This window comes from Bison bison, unplaced genomic scaffold (genome assembly GCF_000754665.1).
Source record: "Bison bison bison isolate TAMUID 2011002044 unplaced genomic scaffold, Bison_UMD1.0 scf7180017864309, whole genome shotgun sequence".
NCBI classification, from domain to species: domain Eukaryota; kingdom Metazoa; phylum Chordata; class Mammalia; order Artiodactyla; family Bovidae; genus Bison; species Bison bison.
The window spans coordinates 4,737,620-4,749,273 of NW_011494881.1; the positions used below are offsets into that span (position 1 = coordinate 4,737,620).

An 11,654-nucleotide genomic window follows, 5' to 3' on the forward strand; every position below is an offset into this window, starting at 1 on the left:
CCCTCCCTCCCAGCCCTGAGCCCCTCCCCTGATGCCCTTGACCTCAGGTCTTGGTCCTTGTTGCCCTAGTGGGCTGCGGGGGGCTTGCTGAGGCTCCAGAAGGCAGCTGTTCCCTCTCCCGTTTCCCCCGATGGACTGACTCCTCTGGAATTTGGCAGCTGTGTCTCACTTCTGGTACATGGCTGTGTTTGTAGATCCCTGCCCTCTGGTTTCAAGCCAGAAGCCCTGAGGTGCTCTCCAATGGAGACTGCAGCGTCTGCTCAGAGCAGGCCAGAGTGCTGCACGTATACGCTTGTTTGCCCAGCTAGAGCCCCAGAACCTCTGCCTGGCAGTGGGCGTACCACCTACATCAGCTGTCCACTTGCCTGGCAACATTCCAGATCCAGTCCGCACTCTGTTCACCTCAAGGTTTCCTCCCAGGAGCCCACTGCCTTGGGATTCTGAAACCCTCTGCAGCACACGGCTCCTCGGCTTCCTGCCCTGCACCCCAGAACCCTCAAACAGTGCATTTCCCTTCCCGGCCAGGCCCAACAGTCAGCTTACACCCTGATCACAAGCAAGTAAGAAAACAACTCCTGGAACTCGGCGAGTGCACTTCTGCCGGCAGTAGAACCATTTCAGGGCCCTCGGTGGAGACGAGCGGGAGGGTGTGGAGGTCGCTGCTCTGTTGAGGATCAGGAAGGAGGGCTCAGAGCGTGTGTGAGTCTCCATCTGCACCGTGAGGCCACACAACAGTGATGAGGACTGTTTGTTGCTTTTTTTGTGGTTATGGGAACGATATCAGACCATTACCCAGTCTCCCAGGAATGGTTTCAGCTTGCCTTCTCTTTCTAGTCTGTGTGCCTGTGCACATATGTCCTCTAACAGGAGGATCGTGATAGGTGCCCGGGCTGTCCTGTGTGTTCACCTGGATGATGTTCTTGGATTGAAACGTGTACTCAGTTAGCACATTGCTTGCTGAGTGCCTGTCCTGTGTCTGGGGATGGAATAGTGAGTGACGCTTCACTGAGATTACTTTCTAGGAGAATGAGGAGAGGCTCATAAATAAATAGTTGGGGCTCGTGGACTTTTTAGCCTGTCTGTTGAATACCCTTTATATCCCCAAATGTAATGTTGGCGTGATAACGTGGTGGAGTGGGCACGTCCCAGCGTCCCCTGCTCTTCCTGTGGAGGTGGCCCATGAGATTGCTTCCTGTTGTTCTCTGAGCAGGTGATGGTACCGTGGATCTCACGGCGTGTGCTGCTCTTTCATCCACATGGCTTGGTTCTGTAGGCTGATTCTTAGAAGTAGGATTATTGACTGAATTGAAAAGTAGGAACTTATTTTTTGTAATTATTTTGGAAAATGTCAAAGTAGGGAGAATAATTCCATGAACCCTTGTGTTCCCAGCTTCAGGAATCAAGACCAGTCTTCTCTCATCTGAAGCCCTGCCAGTGCTGCCCACCACCCTCTCTGGATTATTCTGAAGCAAGTCCTAGACTGAATATTACTTTCTCTGAAATATTTCAGCATATACATTAGAGAAGGGATCTTTTAAAAAAGACCATCGTAATGCCATTATCACACCTAAAACAATAGTGATTTCTCACCCTGCAATACCTAGTTGGTGTTAGATTTTCTTACTAGTCTCCCAGGGTCTTTCTGCAGTTGTATAAGAACCCAAAAGATCCACATGTGGCATTTATCTGATGAGACTTTAAGTCTCAATGAACATAGAACATTCGCCCTCCTTTCCTCCCCTGAAGTGAGTGTGATGAGGTAACCGGTTATCTTCCTGGGCGCCCGGTAGTCCAGATCTTGCTGATTGCACCACAGGGTTTGTCGAGCCTGTGTCGCAGTCCCTGTGCTCCCTGTAAACCTAGAGCCCTGGCTCCATCAGGTTTGGCTTGGTGTTTGGCTGGCACAGTTGTGGGTGATGCTGTGTGCTGCCGCAGGGCCCTGGAAGGTCCTGTGGTCTCTCTTGTGAGCTGGCAGCCTCTGGTGCTCATCTTCTGGATTCCTTATTTTATTCAGGGTTTACAAAACGGTGATATCTTGGCTCTCTCATTCCCTCTGCATTAATTGATTGCAGCGCTTCCAGAAAGGGACTCCCCCTACATGCTGCGAGGACACGAAGGCAGGGCCAGTGCTTGCTTTCCCCTAGATTTGCCATTCCCAGAGGAGCTTTGGGAGATGCTTCCCTGAAGCCGAAGGGAGGGACTTGGTGAGCCCTAATGTTCCTGCAGACCCGGATGGCACTGGAGTCTGTGTTGAGGGTCTGGGGCTGACTAGGTGGGGGTGGTCTGAGAGAGGGGAGGTGGATGGAAGGCTGGGAGTTGCTGGAGGTGGGAGGACCCAGGCCCCATGTGTCCTTGGCCAACTGGGAGGTATCCTTGCCAAGCTGACTGTACATTTTCACATCCATGGTCTGGCCCAGTCTTCACTGTGTGCCCATGCCCGACCAAGGCAGCCTGTAACATTACCTCCAGTTGAGGAGGGGAGGCACCGGGCTTGCCCAAGAACACACAGCTGGTAGATGACAGCAGGAGGAGGGCGGGACCCCAGCCCCTGAGTCCCAGGTCAGGCCCTGGCCGCTGCGCCACACTGCTGCTGAGGAGGAGAAGCACCATTTCCCCTCCCTCGCCCACCTCCAGCCCCACTGGGAGAACAGTACAACCTGGAAACCACGGCCCTGGCCCTTGTATTCCCAGCCTGTGTAGGGGAAGGGGGCCAGAAGACAAGAACCCATTTCAGACTCAGGTCATGGCTATAGAAGGGCGTGGGACCAAATCTGCACACACATTTTCCATAGAGACAGACCTTCCCTGATATAGCAGCCTGGGCACCTCTCTCCACTGAGGCCTGCCTCAGGCTGCTGGGCCTCTGGGCTGCAGCTCATGATGCCTCCTCCATTCCAAACTGTCAGTGAGATTGGGTCTGGGCCCGATCACCCCATGTATGTGAAGGGGCCAGAATGCTCAGGGTGTTTAAAAAAAAAACCTCAAATGGAAAAATGAAAGGGAAAATGCTTTGAACTAAGCCACTCCATGAAGTTGGGGTAGAGGTGAGAAGGCTGGGCCCCTGACTGAGGAGAATCCAAGATGGCCACCAGCCCACCGTGGTGACACCATCTGGTGGATGAGTTGTTTCCTGCTGGGCCTGGAAAGGGAAAATATTTGTGACAGAAACCAAGGTCAGGGCTCCTGCAGGAAGTCCTGTTAGAATCATTAATGCCAGGGGTACTTTTCCTTAGCCTTGGCTAGTGATGTAAATTCTGTATTGGTTTTGTGTTTAAAGCAGTATGGTTGTCTCTCTTCCATCCCTTCAGAAAGAGGTTGAGGAAAATCTGAGGTGAAGGTAGCCACAGAGGGAGATGTAAAATGTCCCTTGGTCTCAAGTTGAGGTTTATTTTATAGACTGATGCTTTAACTTTGAGCTGTTCTTTTTGAGTTTTCTGAGAACTTCCTTCTCTTTCCTTGGGTCCACAGAACAGCTGGGGAGGAGGCGAGGGTGGGTTTTATTAGACCGATTTTCCTGAGGGAGACACTGAGGCCTAATGAAGTTTTGTGACCAGCTGAAGGCAGGATCAGAACCTGTCTCCCAACTCCTCGGCCCACATTCCTTTCCTCACTGCCACAACCCAGGGAACAGTTCTTTTGTGGCAGAATAAAAGGGTTGGCAAGGAAGCCTGGATGCACCACCCTGGATTGCTAAGAGGTCAGAGAGGTCCAGCTCAGCCCCAAGGACTAAGATTATTTCTTAAGAAAAATGTAGAGAGAGACAGCTCTGGCCCTGACCCCCACATGGGGTCTCTCTCGGTCTCTCCAAGACTCTGGCTTGGCCAGAGTTGTTCCTTGGAGACCTCATCCCGGTAGGTAAAGTGTCTTAGGTCGGCAGTTAGAGCAGTCCTGGAGTGCTGTGAGCTGTCGCGTAAAACACGACAGAGGATCCTTCCTGAGGCTCTTTAACCTCGGCCCAAAATAGAGCCAGTGGATTGGTGAGCAGCTTTCAGATGGGGTGGGTGTCTGTAGGTCTGTGTGTAAGCGTGAATGCATGAATGAGTGTGAGTAGGCTCATGCTCTCAGTCTGAGTCCTCCTTAGCTTTTCCTTCTTTCCCATCATATGGCTGAGCTGGAACTGCTTCCATCCTCCGGGTGTACTTGCCTGGTTTCTTCAACAGCGTCCATCCACTGAGCACGGATGGTGTGCCAGGCATGGTTTTCGAGCAGGCACCATCAGACTTGGGGTTTTCAGTGGTTTAGAAGGGGTCCACATCTCAGCCCCAGCATATTCCCCCCTCGCCTGATACCCAGCCTGTGTGCTCACAGCTGTTGTTGTCAAGTTTGTGGTTGTCACTGGAGTTGACTCTTTCTGCTGGATCGTCTCTGTTCCATGCACAAGGGCTCATCCTGAAACCCTGACTCAGACCCTGCCTGGCTCGGGCAGGACTCCATGGACGTCTGCCCATGAGTGGATGGAAGGGGGACGAGGGGATAGTCACTGCGTGATTAAACAGGAAACTGGCCCCCAGCATCTCTGTGCCTTTTGGTTCTTTGTCCACATCGTTGGTCTCCAGGAGAGGACGCTCTTCTCCAGTGACTGACAGCCCTAGTGGGGGTTGGTAACCTGGGTGTTAGCCCAGGCTCTGCTGGTAACTTCCGGTGCAGCCGCGGGCCCATCACTTTGACCTGCCTGGATCTCTGTTTTTCCATCTGTCGCTTGGGTTCACTGCTGCTGCCCGGCCTGCTTTGAGGGGTGATGGTGAGCACCAGCCTGGGTACGGATGATGTGGGAGTGGGCTGTAGGGTAGCTGGGACACCAGGCAGACTCCCTGGGTCGTGTGCAGGGACAGTGGGCTCCTGAGGCTGGCACCGTATCTGGTCGGCCCTGAATCCCAGAGTCTGGCCTATGCGTGACAGTGTTTGTTGAATGAACAGGACACAGAGAAGCCCATGGTGCCAAGTTTAGCTCCTTCATGCTTTGAAAGTGCTGATCAAAATATGACATCTTCGGAAAGCCAGTTACCCACGTCTGGGCTGAGGGCCTAATCCTTCTTGGGGATTAGGTGTGGAAAGCTTCCTTGGGCTTGAGGCCCCTCTTCCCCACAGGCCTGAGGATGGAGTCTGTAGGGACTCATGTGGAGCCCCCAAGGAGAGGGTAGCATTGAACTTTGAGAAGAAGGGTGGGGTCTGAATTTGGCAACCCTGCCCCTTAGGAACTGCCATCTTTTTTTTTTTTTTTAGTATTTTGGCTGCATATTTCAGCATGTTGGATCTTAGTTCCCTGACCAGGGATTGAACCCATGTCCCCTGCATTGGAAGCTTGGAGTCTTAACCACTGGCCCACCAGGGAAGTCTAGAAACTGACTATCTTTGAGTGCTGTCAATCTCCTGACCAATCTGAACCCTGCTTCAACTGGAGAGCAGTGGTTACCAAAGGAGGGCTCGTTCTTGGGGAGCAGGCAGGGAGAGGGCAGCAGGGGGCTCCAGTAATGGCTCCACGTTCTTGCAGGCTCACACTGGTGCTGTGGGGAGAAGAGACGGCAGGGACGGGGGTGAGGGCAGTGGCAGGGAGGCCGGCAGGAGCTGTCCCTGAGATGTGGTGGCTTTACCGGAACAACTTCTGGGAGTCTGTTGATGTAGAGTCGGTGGGATTTTCTTATTGGTTGGATGTGGGGCTGAGACCCACATTAGAAAAGACCCCAGTGCTGGGAAAGATTGAGGGCAGAAGGAGAAGAGGGTGACAGAGGATGAGGTGGTTGTATGGCATCACCAACTCAATGGACATGAACTTGGGCAAACTCTGGGAGATGGTGAGGGACCAGGAAGCCTGGCGTGCTGCCGTCCATGGGGTCTTGAAGAGTCAGACATGACTCGGTGACTGAACTAAACAAAACTGGGGCTGAGAAAGGGAGAGGTCGAGGAGAAATGTCAAGTTCGGGCCTAAGCAGCAGGAAGGATGGAATTTCCTCTAAGAGGGCAAGTTATGGGCAGGTCAGGTTTGGGGAGGGCTCCCAAGGTCCGTTTGGGGTGCGGGTGGAATTGTGGAGTCTGAACTGTATCCCCGTGGAGCTCATGAGCAGTGGTTGCACGTCTGAGTCCCGATGCAGGTGTGTGTGTGGGAGTCCGCAGGGTCCTGCTTGCACTTTCGGTCCCCGGTGACACTGAAAGGGTGACATGACCTAGGAAGTGAGTGTCCATTGACTAGTCAGGCGCCCTCTGCACACCGGGTCCTGGTCAGACACTTGGGGCTGTGGTGGGGAGGCAGAGATGGAAACTGCTTATAATCTGACGTCTGCCCCAACTTATCGTTGTCTTGAGGAGACCAGTCATGCCTTGGAGAAGCAGTCAGAAACCTTCATGATGGACCTTGCTGGTGGCCCAGTGGTTAAGACTCTGAGCTCCCAATGAAGGGGGCATGGATTCGATCAATCCCTGGTCTGAGAACTAAGATCCCGCATGTTGTATGACATGGCCTAAGAAAAAAAAAAAGAAACCCTCATGATGGAATGTATTGTAGTAGTTAACGAATTGGTGCAGAGAATGGGAGCCAAGAAGGGCAGGTTGTGGGACTGGATGGTTCAGAGCCTTGGGAAAACAAGGGCTTGTCCAGGGCCTGGAGGGACAAGATGAACATCACCTGGCTGGGCGAAGGGAAAGCATTCCAGACAGGAGGAAGAAAGAGGGTAAAAGTACAGCTCCAAGAGTGAGGCAGGGAGTGGCTGAACTCGAATGTGGTGAAGGGGGCTAGGGTGCTGGTAGGAAAGCTGGAGTTTTGGAATTCATGTCCCAGCTTAGAACTCTGCGACCTTGCTGAGCCCCATCTGCAACATGAGATGTCCCTCTTCCCTCACGGGGTCGCTGGAGGGCATATCAGAATCTCATCATCAGATCTGCACGAATATGCTCAACCCGGTACCCGCGCTCAGGGGCCCTGTGCACACCTGGGGGGCTTTCCGGCCCTGCCCCTGTGGAGCTCTCCCAGGTGGTCCAGCGAGCAGCAGAGCTTCGGGGGAGCCACTGCAGGCGCCGCTGGGCCCGTGCTGATGCTGGGTCGAACGGAGGCGTGAGAAACCTGACCTCCCCAGCGCCTGGGCCACCTTTCCCGGGCCCTGTCTATTTTCGTGCTCAGTCCCCAGTGGATGAGGAAACCTTTGCTCCGCCACAGCTAATGACAGCCTGGCCTGCCAGGCCACTTAAAAACAGCCACTATTTTTATCTACTGGAGGCAGCTGGCCTGTCTTCCTCCCCAGACAGTGCTGACATGGGGTGATTTTGAGGAAACCAGGGCTTTGCTAGGAAGATGGGTCATTATCTCAAATCATAGACTGCGGTCTGGCAGGATGCACCTAAGGAACCTTCCGGCGGGTGTCAGGCGTCACCTTGACCTGGTGGTCTGAATTTAGAGATAATTCTACCCTACCTTGCCAGTAGGACTCGGAAGGAATCACTTGACCTCTCCACCCCAGATGGTCCTCAGAATCCTTGCTGGAGTTTCAGGGCACGGCAGGATTGTGTCCCCCCAGCCGCAGCGGGTGCCAAGAGGATAAGGGCTGGTGCAGCGGTGCCCCTGGGCTGAGCCCAGAGCTGGGGCCTCTTCACACCTCAGGACCTTACTTCTGAGCTCTCGAAAGTAGTTTGCAGTGGCTCTCACCTGGTGGGACAGTGGGTGAATTCCTTTCCTTCTCTCTAAGAAACTGTATTGAACTAGGCTCCTGGCCTTTGGATGGAGATTGGGGAGCAGGGTAAGGGATGGGGTGGTGGATGCCCAGTGCTTCTCAGTATGACGTATTCATCCTTAGAGACAGGCAGAATTGTGCTGTGTTGGCCACAGTTTATATTTAGGTAAAAAAATTTTTTTTAATTTTTGGTTCACTGCTTAATTTCTAAACAAAAAAAAAGTTTTTGTTTTTTTTTTGAGCACTTGGTTGCCTGACTCCTAAAACAACAGGCATCCTGCCCTGACCCTGCCCAGTCATCTAACCCAGGCAGCAGCCATGGGGCCATTCCCACCCTCACATCCACCGGAAACCTTCACTGGCTCCTCTGTCTGTAGGGTCCGGGGCTCCCCTGGCTCTAGGTCCCTTGCTGCTACAAACTCCTCCCCACTCCCTCCGTTGAACCCACCTCACTCTTTGACCCTTTCCTCCCCTCTCAGGACACCTTCCTGCCCCCTTCTTCCTAATGCACCTCAAATCCTCCTTCTCTCAGAGCCCCTTCCTCTTCCAGCTACCCGTCTTGCCTCGATCCCGCCATCCGGCTGCTCTGGGTATTTGCCGGCTGTCCTTTGCCTCCCCCAGACCACAGGCATCTCTGCGGGCAGGGCCTGTGTGTGCCCCACCTTTGTGCCGGGCCCCCACCCCCCGTTCCATGAATGGTTGGACCCGTGTGGCTCCCCAGGGCTTATAGGTATTTCCTTGTACCATACTTTACTGAGCTCTCTGATCCCTGGCGACGTGGGGCTGAGTTTAAATGGCAGAACTGGGACCGGAACCCAGTCCCGTCTCCCAGGGAGTCAAGGCATTGGCCGTGGTCCCCTCACTCCAGTAGGGCCCCGTTCACTGTCCGCCTTCCACTCCTGCTCCGTTCCCAAAGCTCCAGAGATGCTTCTGGAAGGTAATGGGAGGGGCCAGCTGTGCAAGTGATCGTCCACTCCCGACCCTGGGAGCAATGATGACAGAGGCCCCAAAGGCCGAATCACCCGAGGCAGATGCGGGAGGGGCCACAGGCCCCGAGAGCCTGTCTCCTCCAGCTCGCTGTTCAGGGTGCTGTGGGTTGTGTCACGTCTGGGGTAAGGGCCCGTCTGGGAGCCTTCCCAAAGGAGATGCATGAGACTGACATTGTGTGCCTGCGTGGGAAGGCTTCCAGCTGTGGCCCAGCTGTTAGGAGACCGCCCTTCCTGGTTCCTGGGGGCTGGGAGTCATCTGTGCCCTCCCCTGGGTGCTCCCGGTGCCTGAAGGTACAGCCGCTATGCCGCACCCTCTTCCTGGAGCAGAGAGGGCTGCTGTGGGCCCTGGATGGTGGCCAGGCCTGGAACAGTGGCGCGGTGGTGAGAAGAGGGAGGGTGCGAGGTGAGGTGGGGTGTTCAGTCCTCGGGGCTCCCCCTGGTGGCGATCCATCTGTGGTGGGCTTAAGGGGCACACTCAGGTGTTGGGGTGGACACCCTATGGCAGGGAGCTGGCCCTATTTGTCCTGGGCCTGTGCCCCCGGCTGCCCGCTGACCCCCATGCTGAGGAGAAGCTGGAGAGGCCCCCGAGTAAGCCTTCTTCCTCCTGAGCATCAGTCTGCCCTGAGTCCTCCATTAACAGGTCACCCCTACTCTCAGACCTTCAGTGGCCCCCCAGTGCTGAAGTCTCAGCCCAAGCTCTGTAGATGCCCAGGGAACTTTTCACAATCCAAGGCCCAGGCCCAGCCTGTGGAGACGCTCGTCTGGCCTGGGGTGGGGCCCAGGCATCTGCATGCAGGGCAGGTGATTAGAGGGCGGCCGTCTCAGCCCAGGGCAGCTGCCAGTGGGTGCTAACCCATCCCTTTGCACCCTCCTTCCAGCCAAGCTGGCACCTTCCCGATGCCCACCTGCCTCGTACCACCCTCACCTCTGTCTTCCCCTTCTGGTGCTTACTGTCCATCCAAGTCCACGGAAGCCCTCACGGTCCAGCTGCATCCACGCTGTCTGGGAAACTATCTTTAATCCCTTGGCAGTCTCTTCTCCCCTTAGCAGAGACCTTGTGCCCTTCTAGAATGTGCTCGGGGATCACTCTTTAAAAGGGTCTGTGTCCCATCCCAGCCTCTTCCTTCCCTGAAGCGCTGCACCTCTTGCTAATTCTGTTTCTGTGGTCTTTCTATGACCTGTCCCCAGCCTTGGAGAGAGTGTGTGTGTGAGAGAGATTGTGTGTGTGTGTGTACGTGTGCAGTGTGTGTGTGACTCTGGTTGTGTGGGGTGTGTGAGTGAGGGTGTGTGGTATGTGAGTGAGGTATTTGTGAGTGTATACATACATGTGTATGAGTGTGGGTGTGGTGTGTACAATTGTGAGAGTCTCTGTGTGTGGGATGTGTGTATGTGTGTTGAGTGTGTAGGGTGTGTGATTATGAGAGTCTGAGTGTGTGTGGAGTATGTGAGTGGTGTGTTTGTATATCTGTAGAGTGTGTATAGTGTATATATGATTGTGAGAGTCCGTGAGTGTGTGTGGTATGTGTGACTGGGTGCATGTGGTGTGTAAGAGGGGTGTGTATGTATGAGTGCATGTGTGTTGTGTGTGATTGTGAGGATCTGTGTGTGGTGTGTCTATGAGAATGTGGTGTGTGAGTGGGGTGTGTGTGTGAGTGTATGTGTGGTGTGTGTGATTATGAGAGTCTGTGGGTGTGGAGTATGTGAGTGGTGTGTTTGTATATGTGTAGAGTGTGTGTGGAGTGTATGGTATATATGACTGTGAGAGTCTGTGAGTGTGTCTGGGGTGTGTGTGTATGTATGGTGTGTGTGATTGTGAGGCTCTGTGTGTGGTATGTGTGTGAGATTAAGATGTGTGTACATGTGTAGAGTGTGTATGGTATGTGTGTATGAGTGTATGTGGTGTGTGTGATAGTGAGGCTCGTGAGTGTGTGTGGGGTGTGTGACTGAGTTCCTCTGGGGTATGTGTGAGTGTGTGGTGTATGTGATTGTGTGTGGCGTTTGTGAGGATGGGGTGTGTGTACATGTGTAGAGTGTGTGGTGTGTGTGTGGGAATGGGGCATGTGTACATGTAGTAGTGTGTGTGTGTGAGGATAGGGCATGTGTACATGTGTATGGTGTGTGTGGTGGGGCATATGTACATGTGTAGAGCATGTGTGTGTGTGAGTGGGGCGTGTGCACATGTGTAGAGCGTGTGTGGTGTGTATGTGAGTGTGGGGCATGTGTGCCTGTGTGGAGCGTGTGTTGTGTGTATGGTATGTGTGTGCCTATGTGGAGCGTGTGTGGTGTGTGTGAGTGGGGGGCTTGTGTGCCTGTGTGCAGCATGTGTGGTGTGAGTGGGGTGCGTGTGTGCCTGTGTAGAGCATGTGTGGTGTGTGTGCGAGTGGGGGGGCATGTGTGCCTATGTGGAGTGTGTGTGGTGTGTGTGTGAGTGTGGGGCGTGTGTGCCTGTGTGGAGCATGTGTGGTGTGTGTGTGAGTTTGGGGCATGTGTGCCTGTGTGGAGCGTGTGGTGTGAATGGGGGCGTGTGTGCCTGTGTAGAGCGTGTGTGGTATGTGTAGCATGTATGTGAGTGTGGGGCGTGTGTGCCTGTGTAGAGCATGTGTGGTGTGTGTGTGAGTGGGGGGGCATGTGTGCCTATGTGGAGTGTGTGTGGTGTGTGTGTGCCTGTGGGGAGCATGTGTGATGTGTGTGAGTGGGGGGGCGTGTGTGCCTGTGTGGGGCATGTGTGGTGTGTGTGTGTGAGTTTGGGGCATGTGTGCCTGTGTGGAGCGTGTGTGGTGTGAGTGGGGGCAGTGTGTGCCTGTGTAGAGCATGTGTGGTGTGTGTGCGAGTGGGGGGGCATGTGTGCCTATGTGGAGTGTGTGTAGCATGTATGTGAGTGTGGGGCGTGTGTGCCTGTGTGGAGCGTGTGTGGTGTGTGTGTGAGTGTGGGGCGTGTGTGCCTGTGTGGAGCGTGTGTGGTGTGTGTGGTGCGTGTGTGCCTGTCTGGAGCGTGTGGGTGTGCAGT

The 11,654-nt window shown here is 54.3% G+C and overlaps 1 protein-coding gene across 3 annotated transcripts in view; it reads left to right on the forward strand.

Moving 5' to 3' along the window:
• PALD1 (phosphatase domain containing, paladin 1) overlaps positions 1-11,654 on the forward strand; it is a 99,251-nt gene that overhangs the window by 68,552 nt on the left and 19,045 nt on the right. The window lies entirely within an intron of this gene.